At 40.1% G+C, this 15133-nt stretch overlaps 1 non-coding gene and 1 pseudogene across 1 annotated transcript; both read left to right on the top strand.

Moving 5' to 3' along the window:
• Window positions 1-289: 289 nt before the first annotated feature.
• LOC102994053 (60S ribosomal protein L17-like) lies at window positions 290-858 on the top strand (annotated as a pseudogene).
• A 5407-nt stretch (window positions 859-6265) lies between these two features.
• Window positions 6266-6372, top strand: LOC112062084 (U6 spliceosomal RNA). The gene has a single exon (XR_002890548.1). It is a non-coding gene; the product is annotated as a U6 spliceosomal RNA (small nuclear RNA).
• The last annotated feature ends 8761 nt before the right edge of the window (window positions 6373-15133 follow it).

Here is a 15133-nt window from a genome sequence, read left to right as displayed (position 1 = left end):
GGATGTTGGCTTTTCCCCTTGCAAGCACCCCTTGGGTAGCCTGTTGATAAGCCCTTGTCATCTCTTTCTGAACGCTGGTTGCTGATCTGTGACATTCACCCAAACGCTGTGCTTCTCAGAACCTTTAAAACGAGCGCCCCATAATAGTCACCAATGTGTCCACCTTCTCGCGTCCTGGCTTTCACGTTGTCCACTCTCTGAATTGAATTTCTTGCACAGAAATTCAAGAAGAGTTGAAGAAATTATGATCTCTTTTTTTCCGGTAAGCAGCCTGAAGTGACCTCTAAAAATGGGTCGCTATTCACTTGACCCAGAAAACCCTACAAGATCATGCAAATCAAGGGTTCAAGTCTTCGTGTTCACTTTAAAAACACACATGAAACTGCCCAGGCCATTAAGAGTAGGCATATCCAAAAAGCCACCAAGTATCTAAAGGATGTCACTTTACAGAAGCAACGGGTGCCATTCCGCCGTCACAATGGCGGAGTGGGTTGGTGCGTTCAGTGGGGCTGGACGCGGGGTCGGTGGCCCAAAAAGAGTGCTGAATCTTTACTGCACGTGCTCACAAATGCAGAGGGTAACGCTGAACTTAAGGGCTTAGATGTAGATTCTCCGGTCATTGAGCACATCCAGGTGAACAAAGCCCCCAAGACGCGGCTCAGGACTTACAGAGCTCATGGGCGGATCAACCCGTACGTGAGCTCTCCCCGACACACTGAGATGATCCTTACTGAAAAAGAAGAGATTATCCCTAGACCCGAAGAGGAGGTTGCACAGGAGAAAAAGATATCCCAGAAGAAACTGAAGAAACAAAAACTTACGGCCCTGGGAATAAAATGCTGCAAAAAGAAATTATGATACACTGACCTCGATAAACGTAGGTCCATCAAATATGCAGAAATTATAACTATATGACGGATATCGGTCCCTGAAAGGGATTCTAGGCGTGATCATTTTACAGCTCCCTGCATATATACTCTACTGGTTTGTCTCTGAATGTGATGACACCATTCAAATTCTTTTCATTTTTTTTTCTGATTGTCTTCACATCGTTAAGGTGAAGGGAAAACGATTCATAATACGCTTTAAGCATCTAAAGGAATGCTCCTCTATTTTACTGCTTGCATCTAGACACTTGTTAATTCAAATTTTATGGCTTAAGTGGAGACGGATTTAGAATTAGCAATGATTTTAGGCTACTGCTACTTTTATCACACGGCTCGTGACAACCCACTTAGGAATTTTGGGGCATTCATATCACCTGTCAGGCGTAAAAGGGCGTAAAAACACGGGAAATGCTGCAAGAACACTCAAATCTCGGGAAATGAGCTAACTTAGCAAGTTGTGCTTGCTTCAGGCTATTTAGCAAACAGTGTAAAGCAAACTGGTTTTGTAGCAAGGTGCAAGTGGATATGTTTTGCTCTTAAAATAATGTAAAACCCTATAATCCAAAGAAAGGAAGAAGGCAATGGTTTGTATCATAGACGAACGCTGTATTTGGTCAGCTTATTCCAACATGCATGTGAATAAGCCGCTTGGGTTTTGTTTGTGTGTTTTGATGAAGCAACGCTGAGTTGCTTTAAGCCACATCCTGCAGGGTCTGATCAGTGCCCTTCGAAAATGGAGGTGATACTGACAATGACCTTAAAGATAGGAAAGGAAGACATTCACACTTCATTTTGCTAGTTTTCCTTGAAGGTTTCTGGGGCCGTGTACAAAAATAAATTTTACAGTAGTAATATGTCAGTGACAAGATCAGTTTTATGGCTAAAGCCATCAATGCAGTCCTTGTGACAATTTCAATCATCTATGCAGACTGTTAAAAATTTATTTAGCCACAGTAATTGGGAAAAAGATAGAGTAATGTTGGCAGTGAGAATAAACCCAAGAAACAGACCCTTGAATGGATGGAGGTAAAGGAGGGAAGATGGTGGCATGGGGTTGCCCTGGCGAAGACTAGTCTGATTCATGAGAATATTCTCCTTGCCTTTGACGATCTCTCTCTCAGGAGGACCACGGGCCAGGACAATGGCCTCATTTTAGCAGGATCAGGATGGGATGGAGAGGCGAAAACATTTGGTGAAGTGGCCGGGTTAAAAACAGGTGATCTTTTACATCTTTGCTTTAAAAGACTGGGTACTGTGTACATTCCCATGTGATGGGGATATTCCTGGAAATCTTGTCCTGGTTACAGCACTGATGGCTTATACCAAATAGACGATCAGCGTAGCCCTCGCTGGCCAAGCCCACACTTCTAACATTTCTGAAGCCAGACAGGACCCTCCTCATGGGAGGGGGGTCTGCAGGACCCCTCTGAGGCCAGCTGCCTGAACCCAGAAAAACCCTGAGTTCTCAGTAGGCAACCTGAAGAACTGAATTCCCTGTGAAAGTCACAGTTTGCCATCAGATCACCACTCCCCTCCCAACTCAGCTTTTATAATAAAAACTAACTTTATTCTGACCTCCTCAGATGAAACAGAACTTTATCCACACTCATTATCTTACCTAAGGACGTTAAGATTTAGTTTGATAGGTGGAGATGTGCAAAGAGAATCCTCAAACAGAATCAACTCAAAAAACAAAACAATGGCAAATCCATGGGAATCAAAACATGATAACGTTTTTTGTTGATTCCTCCATCTTTTTTGGGGGGGAGGGACTAATATAATGGTATAATATATAACATATTGTATAATATATTCCATAAGCATGTGTGTTTAATGCACTTTCACAAAGGGATATTGCATAAGATAAAGGGAATAGTTATCACATGACAATCTCCAAACTACGATTATCTACAGGCAATAAGAATGCAAAGTGAGCACATGTATGTCAGGCAATTAGTTTGACTGTCAATTTTATTTTGTGCAGCAGCTGATAACATCCATTCTTACAATGTGATAAACTATTTTTTTTTTACCATATTCTAAGAGGTATGTAATATCTTGATCTTTTTATGTAATGGATATTTTTATTATTTATTTCTATTGATGTATAGCTGCTGTACAATATTATGTAAATTTCAGGTATACAATATAGTGACTCACAATTTTTAAAGATAATATTCCATTTAAAGTTATAAAATATTGGCTATATACCCTGTGCTGTATAATATAGTCTTGGAGCTTATTTATCTTATACCTAATAGTTTGTACCTCTTAAGCCCCTATCCCTTTATCCTGCCCCTCCCCCTCCCTCTCCCCACTGGGAACCACTAGTTTGTTCTCTGTACCTCTGTTTTTTAATATTCATTCGTTTTCACAACTGCATTTTTATGTGTTTCTGATTTGCATCTTCTTTCCTGGGTGTCCCTCTCTTGTTCCCAACCACATATCCTAATTTATGTCAACTTAGTTTTTTCCTAATCTTGATGCTTTATTCTTTACAATTTTAACAGGGCAAATCCAATCACTCATAACCCACATAACACACAGCACAGGCTTTTCAGAAAGCTTAACACAGAAACATCTAAACAATTACTAACCTTAGGATATTAAGAATTTATATTAGATTCCATGGTGGTTTTCTTTCTTCCAATACACCGAACTTAGAACAAAATTTTTTTTTCCCATTAACGTAAGAGACCAAAGACCAGCCATGACGAGCAGAGAAGACGTAATACCCTCAGCCTCAAAGGGACAAAACTAAGATTACTGCCATTTCGGTGATTTTTATCTCCAGGACATATTACAATACAAAATCTTTATTTAAAAAAATCCACATTTTTTCTGAAGATGCTGAGTGTGGGTACTTTCCAGAAGGTCTGGCATGAAGAGGACTAAATAATAAACAGGGAAAGGGTTTCCATAGTCACAAAGGGAAAATTATCATTTTACATTGCGGGAATGCATTTTGAATATACTATAAATGCTAACACTTGGGCTTTTAAGACTTTATGATGTGGCCGTATTATTAGCATTTTTTCCAATTCCTTTAAGACTCAGGAAGGGACTCAGTATTCCAACTCAGCTCATACACTGTGCTTACATTTTCACGTTAAATGCTAGCCTTCAATCGAAAACACTGCTTGGCCCAGAAAGCTAAAATGCCAGCTAGGAGTATGGAGCGCTTCTTATCAGGGGTCGCGACTTCAGGTCTTAGCTTAAGGAAAGTGGCACACAAATGCACTACGATGTGCTGAAATTAAAACTGCCAAAGCCACCAAAAACACAGAGCATTCTGAAAATTGCATTTTATTCCCCCAAACTGAGGAATAATGCGTCGTGGTATAAGTTACAAGCCTGAGGGTCATTTTATGAATCCTAACATATGCAGATTCTATGAAAGGGGCCCTCATAATGAAAATAATGATACATTTACATCGAAGTATGTTCTAAAGAATGTACCTTGTAGTTGCTTCATCTGAATCTCTTTATGCTCTTTCTAGTAGTACAAAAATATTGGGAGTGGAGGGCCTTCCCTGGCGGTCCACGGGTTAAGACTCCGTGCTTCCACTGCAGGGCGCAAGGGTTGGATCCCCGGCTGGGGAACTAAGATCCCACATGCCACGTGGTGCAGCCAAAAAAAAAAAAAAAAAAAAAAAAAGGATTGGGAGTAGAGAGTTATGGAGGGAAGTCTTTGGTGCAGAGTGGTCACGGAAGGCGTCTCTGAAAATGTTACATTGCAAAGGAAGTGAGGAAGCAAGTCATGCTTGTGGAAAAGGAACAGAAACATCAAAGACAAAATTCTTGAGGTCTGCGTTTGATAGTCATGTTCTATGAGCTACAGAGAAGCACGTGAGAACGTGGGGGGAGCCCAGAAAGTACGGCTGGCGAGACATGGGGAGCAATGAGCTCAGAGGGGGAGAAAGTTCTTGTAGAATTTCTGAGGACTTGATTTCACTGTGAATGGGACGTGAGTCATTGGAGGGTTTCGAGAACAAGACAGGGTTGCCCTGACTTGGTCTAAAATGATCACTCCATCCACAGACTAAATGTCCATCAACAGAGAAATGGATAAAGAAGATGTGGTACATGTATACAATGGACTACTACTCAGCCATAAAGAATGAAATAATGCCATTTGCAGCAATATGGATGCAACTACAGATGATTATACTAAATGCAGTCAGTGAGAAAGAGAAAGACAAATATCATATCACTTATATGTGGAATCTTTTAAAAATGATAAAAATGAACTTATTTACAAAACAGACTCACAGACTTAGAGAACAAGCTTATGGTTACCAAAGGGGAAAGGGGGTGTGTGTGAAGGGACAGACTGGGAGTTTGGGATCAACATATACACACTACTATGTTTAAGACATATAACCAACAAGGACCTACTGTATAGCACAGGGAACTCTGCTCACTATTCTGTGATAACCTACATGGGACAAGAATCTGAAAAACAGATACATGTATATGTATAACTGAATCACTTTGCTGAACACCTGAAACTAGACAACATTGTTAATCACCCTTCTCCAATGTAAAATGAAAAAAAAAAAATTTTAAAGAATGACAAGGATGAAAGAAAAGACACCAGATATGAGAATATTACAGTTGGTAATGTGAACTATAATTGGGGTATGGAATAAAAGGATAAAAGTGTGGTAGTAGGAAACGTTTAAGATTCCAGACATATTTTGAAAGGAGAACAAATAGAATATGTTGATCAATTGAATGTGCATTATATATTAAAACAGCAGAAGAAATACTTTAAGATTTTTGGTCTCAGCAGCTGTTAGCCCAGCAGGATAATTTTCATGTGTACATGAGAAATACCATGGATGGAACAGAACTGAGAATAAAAGAAGGACTTAAGCATTCATTTTTTAACAAGCGAAACTGGAGATGTCTGCAGGGCGTGTAAGGTGTGCCAAATTGGCAAAAGGATATGTAAGTTTAGACTTTTCTAAAGTTCTAGGGCAAAGCAAAGAATGAACTGAGGCTGGATAGAAACTTGGAAGTTACCAGGGATTAAAAGGTGTTCAAAGCTGTAGAACGGCATGATATTAAATATGAAGTGAATGTATGAAAAGATGAGTTCATCCTATGAACGAGCCCAGGAACCCTCCAAATTTTAGAGTTTGGGGAAAACAGAGGATTGCCAGAAGTGCTGGAAAAGGAGTCCAGAGGACGTCCAAAATAAGAGCAACATCTTGGGGGCCATGCAGAGAAAATGGTCAACTACTTCAAATAGAGCTGATAAACCAAGCATAATGAGGGCAAAAAAATAACCCTTGTACCTATCAGCAGAGACAGTAGTAACCTGGATAAGGGTGTTCTTGGTGGAGTGGTCCTTCCTTTAAGAAGGAAAATCTGTGCTCGCTTTGGCAGCACATATACTAAAATTGGAACAATACAGAGAAGATTAGCATGGCCCCTGTGCAAGGATGACATGCAAATTCCTGAAGCGCTCCATATTTTTATATGTATAACTGATTCACTTTTGTTATACAGCAGAAACTAACACACCATTGTAAAGCAAGTATACTCCAATGAAGATGTTTAAAAAATAAATAAATAAAATGGAAAAAAAAGAAGGGAAATCTTATTGGAGTAGATTCACAAAGAAGTTCAGGAGATGAATTTGATATGGTGGGTACAGTTGAGCAGAGCTCTTTGGCAATACTGAGGGATGAGGGTAAGCTTTGCAGGGTCTCAATTTTTTTTAAGTGGTATATATTGCAGCACATTCTATGTTGATGGAATGATCCTCTTGAGGAAACAGATCATCAGTTGAGAAGCAGAGGAGAGTGTATCCACGGAGCACTGTCCTTGTATAGTTGAGAGAAGATAAAACCTAGCGTCCTAGGAGGTGGATCGAAAAAGATCTTGCTGTGTTTTATGTCAGAGAGTGTTCTGCTTATGTTTCCCTCTAAGAGTTTTATAGTGTCCGGCTTTACATTTAGGTCTTTAATCCATTTTGAGTTTATTTTTGTGTATGGTGTTAGGGAGTGTTCTAATTACATTCTTTTACATGTAGCTGTCCCATTTTCCCAGCACCACTTATTGAGGAAACTGTCTTTTCTCCCTTGTATATTCTTGCCTCCTTGTCATAGATTAGGTGACCACAGGTGCTTGTGTCTTATTTCTGGGCTTTCTATCCTGTTCCATTGATCTATACTCTGTTTTTGTACCAGTGCAATACTGTCTTGATTACTATAGCTTTGTAGTATAGTCTGAAGTCAGGGAGCCTGATTCCTCCAGCTCTGTTTTTCTTTCTCGAGGTTGCTTTGCTTGTAAGGGGAGGATGGGTAAATTGGAAGACTGGGATTGACACATACACAGTATTATATGTAAAATAGATAACTTATAAGGACCTACTGTATAGCACAGAGAACTCTACTCAATATTCTGTAATGGCCTATATGGGAAAAGAGTCTAAAAAAGAATGGATATATGTATAACTGATTCACTTTGCTGTACACCTGAAACTAACACAACATTGTAAAGCAACTATACTCCAAGAAAAATTTTTTAAAAAAGAAAAACAACCTAGTATCCCAGTGGAGGGGGTGAGTTTTGGGAAGAAGAGTGGAAAAAGACATCCACAGACACAGACTAGACAAATCACAGACAGTCAGCAAAGTCCTCCCTCCTTTTCTCTACTATGGTCACACAGGACATACTTTTCTCTCCTGCTCTGAACTACTGAGACATGTTGCAAGATGTCCACTAAGAGCATCCACCCTTGGGTCCTGAGGGTCTAGAGTCCTAAAAAGAGGCTAGTCACACAGGTGCACACTGATGGATGACCAGCCACGATGCTGAGCCCAACCGTAGCTCCAGATACACACCGTCCATCTTCATGTTTACATCAAGTCATGTTGTCTGTCTGGCTCCTCTAACCCACAGCCTTGGGGGTACAGAAGGACGTTATGACCCGGTCACTCCGTGAACATTCTATCGGTCTATTCTCCAAGTCTGATCGAGCCTCATCATCATGGCTACAGAGGTAAGTAAGAAGTGAGTAAAACCTATGACTGAGCCACTATATTAACACTTTCCTCAAGCTGGATCTATATAAAACGTGGACACGTTCACTTGAAAACCTTTCCATTTTTCAGGAAAATGAAAAGCAAGTTCAGGGACTTCCCTGGTGGTCCAGTGGTTAGGACCCCACGCTTTCAAAACTGCAGGGGGCGCGAGTTTAATCCCCGGTCAGGGAACTAAGATCCTACGTGCCGTGCAGCAGCAAGGCAAAAAAAAAAAAAAAAAAAAGGCAAGTTCATCAGCTCACTGTGAGAAGGTGCTGGAGATCTGATCAGAAAGGAGAAATGACAATTCAGTCTTGGCAGAATGAAATAACTAAGAGAAGAGAGGAGAACTTTGAGGGATGACTACTGTTTTCTGTGAGAGAGTAGCTATCATAATTTAAAGTTAGATCATTTGATATGTTGAGTGTTTTTCTCCAGCACCCTCAGGTTGGGGTGAGGAAAAGCTAGTCCAAGCAGGATTGGGGCTTGCTAATTGCTAAGCTAAAAAGTGGAGGAATAAGCCAGTATGGGCGGTAAAAAGCAAGGATCATGGATCACGGAATCCAAACCATATTAGGAGGCAGGGGAAGACCTTTGGGGGTAAATGCAGGACCCTTATATTTCACAGCACTTCATAGTTTCTATAGCTATCTCACATGCAGCCAACCACTTGATAGCCATGGTCACCCAAAGAGACTTGTGGGACAAATATTTTATCCTCACCTTTCAGATGAAGGATCTTGGAAACCCCTTATTACAACATGGTGCTCTAAAATTCAGCTCTGACTTTCCAACAGGGAAATGAAGAAAGAGATCAGGAAGCAGTGATGTTGGCATCTGAGTGAGCCCCTCTTTGGCATAACCTGGACGTCTTGCCATTTTCCTCCCTTGTGAGGAAGTAAATACATTCACAGTAAATCCCATACCATCATATGTAAAGTTCTATTAAGGAATCAATATCCATCATTTTGCTTAAGTATCAACTGTGCTTAATAGATGGTGGGGATAACATCATAATTCGAAAAGATACATGCACCCCAATGTTCACTGCAGCACTATTTACAATAGCCAAGACATGGAAGCAACCTAAACGTCTATCAACGGATGAATGGATATGTGGTACATATATACAATGGAATATTACTCAGCCATAAAAACAAAGAACAAACTAATGCCATTTGCAGAAACATGGATGGACCTGGAGATTGTCATACTGAGTGAAGTAAGTCAGACACAGAAAGACAAGTAGCCTATGATATCGCTTTCATGTGGAATCTAAAAAAATAAGAGTACAGATGAACTTACTTACAAAAACAGAAGTAGAGTCACGGAGGTAGAAAACAAACTTATGGTTACCAGGGGGTAAGGGCGGGGGATAAATTGGGAGATTGGGATTGAGATAAACTCACTACTATGTATAAAATAGATAACTAATAAGGACCTACTGTATAGCACAGGGAACTCTACTCAATACTCTATCGTGGCCTACATGGGAATAGAATCTAAAAAAGAGCGGATATATGTATATGTACGGCTGATTCACTTTGCTGTACACCTGAAACTAACATCACACAGTAAATCAACTGTACTGCAATAAAAATTAAAACAAAAACAAAAAAAAAACTGCTAAAAGAAAAAATAGAGGGTGGGTCCCACTTGATAAATGTCTTACCCCTATGCAGGTAGGAGATTAATACATCACCAGATAAAACACTGCCTTTTCCTGTTTTCAGCACACTCCCTAAAAGGACAGACTTATACTTCTGCACTTTTGAAATGCCTGGATGGGCACCCTAACATTGAATTATTCATAAGCCAGGAGAGCTGGTTTCACCTCACTTCTGCTCAGAATGGTGCACCAGGCAGGAGGAGAAGTCATGGGGGCCAGTGTTTTTTTCAGGGATTTCTCTGTACCAGGAATTGCCGCATTTTTGCCTGCATCACTTAATTTTAGTCTCATAACAGATATACAGTGGACCTTTGAACAACACAGGGGAGTTAGGGGCACCCAGCAACTGTCCAGTCAAAAATTTTCCTATGAATTTACAAAAACGTCGGACCTCCATATTCACGGTTCCACATCCACCACGGATTCAACCAACCACACAGATGGGGCAATACTGTAGGACCTAATTTTTTTTTTTTTTTTTAGTAGAGAAAGAATACAGTTCTGTTACTGAATGGGCTTTAAACCAGAATGTGATACACATCACAGGCAATCTACTAAGAGATTGCAAAGACAAAAAGAAATCTCCCCCTTTTATAAAGCCAAGTAGGTGCAACCCATTCCATACACATTTTCAAGATAAACAACAACTAATCCTCAGGTTAGAGGACTTGGTAACAGCATGTGTCACACAGTTCACCCTAAATTTTCCTGGTAATTGAGGTGACCATCTATGTTAGCTAACTGGCTTTATCCAGAGGAAAGACAAATTCTCATGGTCTACACCTTGGAGCTCAGTGTCCACTGAAGTGAGGCTCCTACCCTCCCACCAGCAAGAGGGGGATGTGGTGGCATATCCCCTTGACATTTATATTTCAAAGAGATGGCTCCCAGGTCCTAGAGAAAGACACGCCTGCGTTACAAAGCGGGCAAAAGGCCTATCTAGTTCTCAAAAAGGATTTATACGCATTTCAAAGAGGAAGAAAAAGACCTACAATCACAGGTTTTCTTAAGTAAATTCTTTTTTTTTTTTGCCATTACTCTGTTAAAAATTTATTTTAAATGTAGATGTAAAAAATAAAGAGGAAAAACACCAGACAACATTTATGAACTAACATTCTCAGACAATCCCCCGTCCTAAATGCATGAAGATTTATGGTCCATCTGCCATCATACAACACGTTTTACATTATAGGAGAAACTCTAGCTGTTTCGTATTTTAAGCTGTCAAACTAATTTCAATATACACAGTGAAAAATGTCTAGATGTTTGAGAGGTAATCATTCTTTCATTATAAATTAATTTGTCCTTTACGATTTGAAATAAAAATTTTACTTTGAGCATTTAGAGGTTCTAAACTAGTACTTTTTTTTTTAATGAGGGAAGGGAAATCTCTTCCCTTATTTTCCTTTTTCAATTTTTATTGGGGTATAGTTGATTAACAATGTTGGGTTAGTTTCTGCTGTACAACAAAGTGAATCAGTTATACATATACATATAGCCACTCTTTTTTAGATTCTTTTCCCATATAGGTCATTACAGAGTATTAAGTAGAGTTGCCTGTGCTACACAGTAGGTCCTTATTAGTTATTCATTTTATATATAGTAGTGTGTATATGCCAATCCCAATCTCCCAATTTATCCCTCACCCATCCTTTACCCCCAGTAACCATAAATTTTTTCTACATCTGTGACTCTATTTCTGTTTTGTAAATAAGTTCACTTGTACCATTTTTTAGATTCCACATGTAAGTGATATCATATGATATTTGTCTTTCTCTGTCTGACTTACTTCACTAAATATAATCTCTAGGTCCATCCATGTTGCTGCAAATAGTATTATTTCATTCCTTTTTTATGGCTGAGTAATACTGCATTGTATACCTGTGCCACATCTTCTTTCTCCTTTCTTCTGTTGAGGGTTATTATAATAAACCTCTTTCTCTCTATATATACACATCCTACTGGTTCTGTTTTTCTGAAGAGCCCCGAGTAGTCCACTGGTGCATACAATTCCATGTTTTCCCTATGTTCACAGATCAGCTTTTAAGGGATACAAAGGTGTTAATGCAAACACTGAGAAGAAGCACCTTCTGCTTTTTCCTTTGAACAGCTACCAATTAAAGATATCAAACAATCCATAAAACATCAAACAATTCAGTAGCAGAAGTAAGGAAAGTGTAGAAAAAGCACATGCAAAAGCACAACTTTCATGACTCCTTGAAAAATAAAACAGTGTATAGCTCACTTTAATTTTTTTTTTCACTGACAAATCACATGTCAGTTTCATTTATAGTCAAGAATGAATATTGCTGGGGGTGGTGTGTTATTATCGATTGTTTATTAGAATAGGCTGCTAAACCTTTCCTCACACAAAGAAGTCAATTTTGCTTCAATGCCCGCATCTTTTAGAAAGGATCATTAGCTTTCTTCTAACTGTTTGAACAATTCACATAGCACAATTACCTCTTAGATCTGAAACTCAAGTATTCTGGTTACATTAAGATAGACTAAGTATATTTGGGGGGGGCTCATTTGTTAAAGAATACTTTTACAACCTAGAATACGTAAAGCTGATTGAGTTGAGGATGAGTGTGCATGGTGGGGTAGTGCAGCAAACATCGTTCTCAATGGTGAAAAGCTGAAAGCAATTCCTCTGGAATCAGGAGCAAAGCAAGGATGTCCACTCTTGCCTTTCCTATTCAGCGTGGTTTTGGAGGTCCTGGCCACGGCAATCAGAGAAGGAGAAGTGAAGGGAATCCAGGTTGGACAGGAGGCAGTGGGACTGTCACTGTATGCAGATGACATGGTGCTGTGCATAGAAAGTCCTAAAGGATGCTACCAGAAAACTACCGGAGCTCATAGATGAATCTGCTAAAGTTGTGGGATGCAATTAATACAAAGAAATCTCTTGCATTCCTATACACTAACAACGAAAGATCAGGAAGAGAAATTAAGGAAACAATTCTATTTACCATCACAACAAAAGAATAAAATACCTAGGAATAAACCTACCTAAGGAGGCAAGAGACTTTTACTCAGAAAACTGTAAAGTACTGAAGAAAGAAATCAAAGATGACACAAGCAGATGGAGAGATATGCCATGTTCTTGGATTGGAAAAATCAATATTGTGAAAATGACTATACTACCCCAAAGCAATCTACAGATTCAATGGAATCCCTAACAAATTACCAAGGGCATTTTTCACAGAATTAGAAGAAAAAATTTTACAATTCGTATGGAAACACAAAAGACCCCGAGTAGTCAAAGCAATCTTGAGAAAGAAAAATGGAGGTGGAGGAATCAGGCTCCCTGACTTCAGACTATACTGCAAAGCTACAGTAAACAAGACAGTATGGTACTGGCACAAAAACAGAAATAGAGATCAATGGAACAGGATAGAAAGTCCAGAGATAAACCCATGTACCTATGGTCACCTAACCTATGACAAAGGAGGCAAGAATATACAATGCATATCTTAATAGAAATGAAAATCTTCCTTAGACTTTTAAACTGGAAAGTCAATGGTTAAAGCAGCAGACCTTCCATAAATTCCCTTCATTTGTGAGGGTGTCAGAGATCTTTAGGGAGAGAAAGAAGACAGGAGATTGAGTCTCATCTCATTGTGATCACCCTACTGGCAGACCTCATGCTGAGCAAGCCAAGTACTAGCAAGACAATCCTTGTCTATAGAATGTTGTAGCATGATGCATCTCACTGTTTAGGATTGCTTTATGGTAAGGGAACCCAGTATCTATGGATTTAGGTGATGTAGCTTCCTAGAAAGTGTGCCCTAAGCTAGCAACTGAGTATAAAAAGATGTTTCATGACCTAAAAATGCTCCTTCTGTGAAGGCAAAATGACTGTGTACCTTTGTTAGAAATCTCATGTGACCTTAATTGGAAATAGGGTCTTTGCAGATGGAATCACGTGAAAATGAGGTCATACTGGATTAGGGTGGTCCCCAAATCCAACAACTGGTGTCCTTATAAGAGGAGGGGAAACATTGGGATACAGAGATTGCGTGAGGAAGGCTGTGTGACCGAGAGGCAGAGGCTGGAGTCATTCAACTGCAAGCCCAGGGACACGAAGGATTGCAGCAACCACCAGAAGATAAGAAGGCAAAACAGAAAAAGACAAAGACAAAAAATGGCACGGACAACACCTATCAATCAATCTATTAAAGAATATGGGGACTTCCCTGATGGTCCAGTGGGTAAGACTCCACGCTCCCAATGCAGGGGGCCCAGGTTCGATCCCTGGTCAGAGAACTAGATCGCGCATGCATGCTGCAACTAAGAGTCCGCATACCACAACTAAGAGTACAAATGCCACAACTAAGAGTCTGCAGGGTGCAAATAAGAAGTCCACATGACGCAGCTAAGAAGTCCACATGCCACAACTAAGCATCCACATGCCCAAACTGAGTCCACATGCCACAGCTGAGCCCACATGCCGCAACGAAGATCCCGCGTGCCACAACTAAGACCCAGTGCAGCCAAAAAATGAATAAAGAAAGAAAGAATATGAATCCCTAACTCAGAAGTTATGACATTTGCTTAGGTTGCTTACATGTCCTGGCTATTGTAAATAGAGCTGCAGTGAACATTCCCACATGCCGCAACGAAGATCCCGCGTGCCACAACTAAGACCCAGTGCAGCCAAAAAATGAATAAAGAAAGAAAGAATATGAATCCCTAACTCAGAAGTTATGACATTTGCTTAGGTTGCTTACATGTCCTGGCTATTGTAAATAGAGCTGCAGTGAACATTGTGGTACATGACTCTTTCTGAATTATGGTCTTCTCAGGGTATATGGCCAGTAGTGGGATTGCTGGGTCATATGGTCATTCTATTTTTAGTTTTTTAAGGAACCTCTATACTGTTCTCCATAGTGGCTGTATCAATTTACATTTCCAGCAACAGTGCAGGAGGGTTCCATTTTCTCCACACCCTCTCCAGCATTTGTTGTTTGTAGGATTTCTGATGATAAATCTCCCTAATTCTTGAACTTACTCTACGAGGAAAAAGGAGAAATTCTGTGGAGAAACTGGTTTAATTGCCTTTAAGCCCTCATTAAGATGGGAGAATGGGGTCCTTTGTGTTGGGTGAGTGGAGGGAAGTGGGTGGGCAGAAATCGATGATCCAGTGGACCTGATTGCAATAAAAACATCTCTGAATAATCAAGAAACAGCACTGAGCAAGATCCTCATCTTTGATTTTGTTTTGGTCACCAAGGGGGCATGACAGCAGCTGAGATACCACAGAGATAGAAAACAGATGAGCATCTGCCCAGAGCTGGAGGAATGGAGAGGGACTGCTCCATGAACACTGGGCTTTTATGGGTGAAGACGTTCTGACATTACACAGTGGTGATGACTGTGTGAATCTGTGAGTACACCAAAAGCCACCGAATTGTGTTTTTTACAAGTGGAACTTTTTTTATTTTTTTATTTTTATTTTTTGTGGTATGCAGGCCTCCCTCTGTTGTGGCCTCTCCCGTTGCGGAGCACAGGCTCCGGACGCGCAGGCTCAGCGGCCA

The sequence above is a fragment of the Physeter macrocephalus genome, chromosome 7 (genome assembly GCF_002837175.3).
Source record: "Physeter macrocephalus isolate SW-GA chromosome 7, ASM283717v5, whole genome shotgun sequence".
NCBI classification, from domain to species: Eukaryota; Metazoa; Chordata; class Mammalia; order Artiodactyla; family Physeteridae; genus Physeter; species Physeter macrocephalus.
The sequence above is the reverse complement of the archived record's forward strand: the minus strand, read 5'-3'. Positions and strand labels throughout refer to the sequence as shown.